This window comes from Theropithecus gelada, chromosome 1 (assembly GCF_003255815.1).
Source record: "Theropithecus gelada isolate Dixy chromosome 1, Tgel_1.0, whole genome shotgun sequence".
NCBI classification, from domain to species: Eukaryota; Metazoa; Chordata; class Mammalia; order Primates; family Cercopithecidae; genus Theropithecus; species Theropithecus gelada.
Genome location: NC_037668.1, coordinates 147,090,802 through 147,097,470, shown reverse-complemented (window position 1 = coordinate 147,097,470; position 6,669 = coordinate 147,090,802). Strand labels below are relative to the sequence as shown.

Here is a 6,669-nt window from a genome sequence, read left to right as displayed (position 1 = left end):
CATAAACAATATGGACCCTAAAGGCCATTTTGATGAGGTCTCAAACAGAAATAAAGACGTTGTTACTGAAAACTGAAGGAAAGGTGATCCTTGGTATAAGGTGGCAATGAACTTGGCAAATTTTGTCCAAGTCTTAGTGCTTTACGGAAGATAAAACTTCCAAGTGATGAAACACAATATTTGGCAGAAGAAATATCTAAGCAAAGTGTTGAGGGTATAGCATGGCTTCGTTTGACAGTAAAACGTGAGAAGAGAGAAATGAATTAAAGATGGAATTTATAATTAACAGGGAAGCAGAACTTAAAGCTTTGGAAAATTCTCAGCCTATAAAAAATGATAAAATGTGTTCAGGAGAGAACACCAAAGGTATGATCAAGCAGACATTTGATAAGAGGATTACTACAGATATAAGGAAGCCAGATGTTATTCATCAGGACAATCAGAGTATAATCCCAAAGGCATTTCAGAGATTGTCAGAACTGCCCCTGCTCATTACAAGTCTCCAACGCCAAGGCCTTTGGAAAAGAACAATTTCAAAAGAGGGTCCCAGGGTATCTATGGACATTTGCGGTTCACTGTCTTACACTGCCCCAAGGCTCTGCTCCCTGCATTTCTCCTCAGTCACCCCAGGTTCAACTGTAGTGGGTACAGGTGCAGCCTTGGCTGCTCCTCCAAGTGGAAATCTTGGTGGTGTCCATGCAGTCTCATCTCCACCAGTCACAGAGTGCACTGGTCGTGGGCGTGTGACTGTGGGTTTTGCTTAGCAAAGTCACGGAGGTGGGGCCACCTGGAGCCACCAAGATTTCAAAGAATGACCCAGAAGCTTGATGACCCAGGCAGAGAACTGCCACAGGAGTGTGGCCACCACAGACAGCCTTCACCAGGACAATGCCTAGTGGAGCCATGGGGGTAGGGCCACAGCAGAGAGCCCTTACTAGAACAATGCCTAGTGGAACTGGGGATGCAGGGCTCCTCCATAACCCCATTCTTATAAAGCCACAACCATGCAATTCTAGCCTCAGAGAGCTGCAGGCACTGAACTCCAATCTGTGAGAGCTGCAGTGTGGGCTTTGCCTAGTAAAGTAATGGAGGTGGGACCACCTGGAGCCTTGAAGGCCCAACTCCTACCCCAATGTGTCCAGAAGGCAGGGCATGGAGTCAGAGATGTTTCTCAAGACTTCAATATTTAATGTTGTTTGCGCTGTTGAGGTTTGAACTTGCTTAGGACCAGCTACCCCTTTCTTCCTCCCTATTTGTCCCTTTAGGGAATGTCTATCCTATGCCAGTCATTGTATTTTGGAAGCACATAACTTGTTTAATTTCACATGTTCACAGCTGGAAAGCAATTCGCTTCAGAATGCATTGTACCTTGAGTCTCACACATATCATATTTAGATGATAGTCAGATAAGACTCTGGACTTTAGACTTCCAAGGTGATGCTGGAATGAATTAAGACATTTAAGGCTATTGGGATGGAATTAATGTATTTTTTATGTGAGAAGGACGTACATTTTGGAAGGCCGGGGTGGGATGCTATGGTTTGAATGCTTGCGTTTCTTCAAAATTTGCATGTTCAAATCTACTCTACAACGTGTTGTTATTAAGAGGTGGAGGCTTTGAGAGGTGACTAGGTCATCAGCCCTCGTGAATGAAATTAATGCTCTTATAAAGAGGCCGGTGGGATCTTATTTACCCTTTTACCCTTCTGCCCTGTTGTTCTCCAACAATGACGAATGACTGCTCACCAGACACCAAATCTGCTGGTGCCTTAATGTTGAACTTTACAGCTCCCAGAACTGTAAGCAACAAATTTATATTGTTTATAAATTACCCAATCTAATATATTTTGTTGTAGCAGTCCAAGCAAACTAAGAGAGTGACTTCTGGAATCTTTTTGAAACAACCAATTATGTGGCAATAGCTACAGAGCCTTTTCAAAAAGTGAGCTGATCTAAAAATTCTAGAAAGGGCTAAGTTGACATTCTGATATCTACGAAGTTTTTTTTTTCTTTTCTTTTCTTTTTTTTTTTTCTTTTTTTTTTGAGATGGAGTCTTGGTCTGTCACCCAGGCTGGAGTGCAGTAGCACAATCTCGGCTCACTGCAAGCTCTGCCTCCCGGGCTCATGCCATTCTCCTGCCTCAGCCTCTTGAGTAGCTGGAACTATAGGCGCCCACCACCACACCCGGCTAATTTTTTGTATTTTTAATAGAGACGGGGTTTCACCGTGTTAGCCAGGATGGTCTCGATCTTCTGAACTAGTGATCTACCCACATCGACCTCCCAAAGTGCTGGAATTACAGGCATGAGCCACAGCACCTGGCCTATCTATGAAGTTTTATACAATTTATCAGTTGCCAACCACAAAAACTCCTCAAAAATATAGTCCAGAGAATGAAGGAATGCATTAAAATAAACAACAAGAAAACATGGTTAACTACCTCTTCTGTACTTTATAGCACAAAATTCTGAGGTTTCAATATTTAAGCAGCTTTATAATAAATATAAATATTTACATATTCGTGTAAATAAACATATCTATTTTCTTACTGTTTTCCTGCATATTTTGGAATGATATCTTGAGATTACTGCTTTATACCAAAGCCTCACTTGAGTAGGGAATATTGAGTATAAACCATTTACAAAGCAACATTCCCTTACTTGAGTTTTACTGATTGGTGTGTGTGTGTGGGGGGTGTGTGTGTGTGTGCATGCATATGTGGATATGTCCATGTATATTAAAGATATAGGTATGAATTTGTCAGTAGAACTAGATTTTCTATAAAGTAGACAAAAGCACACTTTTATTTCTTTACGAATTTTATTTTATTTTTAAAATGAGAACCACTCAAGTGGGGCGCAGTGGCTCATACCTGTAATCCCAACACTTTGGGAGACCGAGGCTGGCAGATCACGTGGTCAGGAGATCCAGACCATCCTGGCTAACACGGTGAAATCCCATCTCTACTAAAAACACAAAAAAATAGCCGGGCCTGGTGGTGGACGCCTGTAGTCCCAGCTACTCGGGAGGCTGAGGCAGGAGAATGGCATGAACCCAGGAGGCAGAGCTTGCAGTGAACCGAGATCTCGCCACTGCATTCCAGCCTGGGCGACAGAGCGAGACTCCATCTCAAAAAAAAAGAAAAAGAAAACGAAAAAGAAAAAGAAAAAGAAAAGAAAAGAAAAGAAAAGAAAAGAAAAGAAAAGAAAGAGAACCACTCAGACTGTGTCATCTCTTCCTTACTCTCTCAGAGTAAGAGAAGAATGATCATCAGTGGCTATGGTGGTTTCAGTGAGGTAGCACCAAGAGCCGGCCTCACACTCAGGAGAGAATGCTACACCCTCTTTTCATGGTTTCTGGTGCTCTACAGGTTCAGAAAAACTCTAGAAGCTTATCTGAAATAATCCCTGAAAGTATAGTCTTAGCATAGTTTTATTGATTCCACAAAGACAGATAACTTGTCCATCTGGTTGATAATTAAGTTGTAACTAAAATGTAGGTAGATCCTAGGTATATCAGGATGGTTGTTTTAAGATTAATTTAAATATATATCATTTAAATGCTGTTTTAATGTGATTAAAAATAAACTAGCTACTAGGCCAGACACAGTGGCTCACACCTGTAATCCCAGCACTTTGGGAGGCCAAGGTGGGTGGATCACAAGGTCAGGAGTTTGAGACCAGCCTGACCAACATGGTGAAACACCATCTCTACTAAAAATACAAGAATTAACTGGATTTGGTGTTGGGCACCTGTAATCCCAGCTACTCAGGAGGCTGAGGCAGGAGAATTGCTTGAACCCGGGAGACAGAGGTTGCAGTGAGCTGAGATAGTGCCACTGCACTCCAGCCTATATAACAGAGCAAGACTCCATCTTGAAAAAATAAATAAATAAAATAAAATAAAATAGCTACTATGTGTACCAATGAAAAATTACATTTTTACTGGTATTTCTTTATTATTATAAATCACACCATTTCACATTTAAGTTTTTAAAAATAAGAAACAATGTTACCAAATTTGTATGCCCCAATTTGTTATCAGAGTAGAAATATTTTAGAAGAAACTAAAGTGGGAATTAACATAAGTGTTGGCTTTAAGATGTTATTTTAAAAATCAAAAATAAATCCATGCCTCTCTTTAAAACACTAACAACTTAATAATAGATTATTGTTTGAACATAATTTAAAAGCTGACTGATTTAACTGTTATGAAAATCATGTTTAGCAAATGTAATGAAATGAGTTGTATGTCAATTGAACATGAATTTCTAATTGAGTGTTAATTTTAACTACTTAAGCTTCATTTTGCTAAACTACAAACTTGGATTATTTATTTCTATTAACCTATCTCTCCTGTCACTATAAGCTACAAAAAGTGATATTATCAATTTTAAAAGTAAAATTTCTGGCAAATGTTATCGTTGAAAGATGCAAACTACCTATCTTCATCTTAACTACCTAAGCTTCATCTTGCTACCTAAGTTTTATCTAACTAAACACAAACTTGGATCAATTTGTTTCTATTAGCCTGTCTCTTATATGACTATAAGGGAACAAAAAGAGTGATATTACCAATTTTAAAAGTAAAGTGTCTGGTAAATATTGTAGTTCAGAGAAGCAAAATAATAAAATGAATTAGAGTCAGGGTAGGCTCCATGGTAGAAGTTAAACCTTTTAGAGTTTAGTAAAAAATAAATCTTATTAACAAAACAGCCTGTCCTTTCAGTTTCTCCTTTTCCAAAAAGGAGGGTAATTAATGAGGAAGGTACCCACTTCTAGGTAGAAACCTGGGTGTTTAAGGAGATGATTCCAACGACTCTCCCGGAACTTCCGGTGGACTCTAGCACTCTTCCAGCTTTATTGGTGCCCATCAGTCATTCAAAATCTGCCCAGGCCTCTAAAACTGTCCTTATTAAGATTAGACCTGAGTCAATCCACAAACATAAAAATAAGACTAATGTGAACCTTTGCCGAAAATGCAAATCCAACCTAAATTGCCGCCCGGTTTTTTAGGTTAAAAAATGCTGGCGGGTTATTTCTTTTTCCAAATTAATTTTGGATCATAAGAGTCTATTAGCTGGTTTTTGCTGGCACCACACTGCTGAAAGGATGACAAGAAATAGGGAGCCTTGGAAATTGTACATGTCTGCCCTAAGAATTCCAGTCCCATTTTATAACCCAGAAAGTCTTAGATCATTTGGATCTGGTTTAGATAAACTGACTAGAATGAAACCAAATCAGTGCATCTTCTAAGCTTCTCCCAGCCATCCTTCATTAAGAGAAGAGTCATTTTTGCCTTTTATGAAAAGGAAGAGCCAAAAGATCAATATTCACTGGCTTTCCTTCCATCCAAAACTTTTCCCACAGCTCTGCTGCCAACTTATGAGCAGAAGTTTCATTTTTTGGATCTCTGTTTTTCAAATACAGGGGAGTTATATGGGGGCATTCCCCCTAGCCTTGTCAGGCCTTGTGCTTCCCCTTGGTTCAAAGCGTCTCTGTAGAACTGTGTACTTGGACATTTGTGACAGTTCTGGTACCAGCATGTCCACAACTGAAGATGTGCCCTGCCATGTCTTTGCTGCTGAGGGTACACAGAAAACCCCTGAAAACGATGCTACAAGTATTATAAGCACTTTTTGGTCTTCTTCAAACTGTAACCACAGGGGCACCTTGGAACCACCTCAGGAGATTGTAGAAATAAGATGTGCATATTCTTACTTTTAGGCATTCAAAACTATCTCTATCAAACATTATCTATCAAACTTGATAGAGGGAAACATGTTGTAGAGGAGAAAGCACAGTCTTTGGCCCTTGATAGACACACATTGCTTGACTTCCTGGGAAATCTCATCTTCAAGGAGGATGATTTTTTTGGCTCCCTATTAACTTCTAATGAGTGAGATCCAAGACAGGGCAGCCTTATATTAAATGCCAGCCCACAGCAAATAAAGACTCCTAGAACACTATAAATAGAAGTTCTCTTTGAGATCATGTAGTCCAGTATCCTCATTTTTACGTAGAGAGAAATGTGGCTCCGAGAGATTGGGTGACTTTCCCAGCGTCTCACAGCCAGTTTGAGTCTGAGGTATAATGAGAACGTAGGTTCTTTCATATTTGGCAGCTTCAAATCTGTCCTTGGAAGCCAATGGTTTCCTTCAGTTCTCATAAATTGAAACAGTTCTGAATAGCAATCAAGTTGTTACTTTTTGTTCCTTATGTTGTTATATCGCAAATTTTAGTCTAAACCCTTACCAATTTTGTAAAACTGGCTTGAAACTTCTAGATAATTGTGAATGTCTGAATACACAATTTGGCTGAACCCAAAGACAGTTATTGATTGAAACTCTGTAACATATACTGTCACAAAGCCCCATTAACTTGTGAGTTCCATGAGGGCTATTTAATTATAGATATTTTGCTCAGGGCCTAGAACAGAACTTATACATAGTAGATACTCAACAAATATTTTTGCAATAAATTTTTCCCATTATCTATCTAATTTTTCCAATTTAGCAGTTCAAGTGATATTGTCCTCCTAGCAATAACTAATATTCAAAAACTTTTTATGTTCAATTCATGAGTCTCACACCCACTTCAATTGAATGTTTTCAATTTTGTGTTGTATGCCTTCATATTTATTCCGTTGACTTGAACTAACAATCAGTTA

The 6,669-nt window shown here is 39.1% G+C and overlaps 1 non-coding gene across 1 annotated transcript; it reads right to left on the bottom strand.

Annotated features, from left to right (window-relative positions):
* Positions 1 to 3,213: 3,213 nt before the first annotated feature.
* Positions 3,214 to 3,423, bottom strand: LOC112615005. The gene has a single exon (XR_003117246.1). It is a non-coding gene; the product is annotated as a small nucleolar RNA U3 (small nucleolar RNA).
* Positions 3,424 to 6,669: the final 3,246 nt, after the last annotated feature.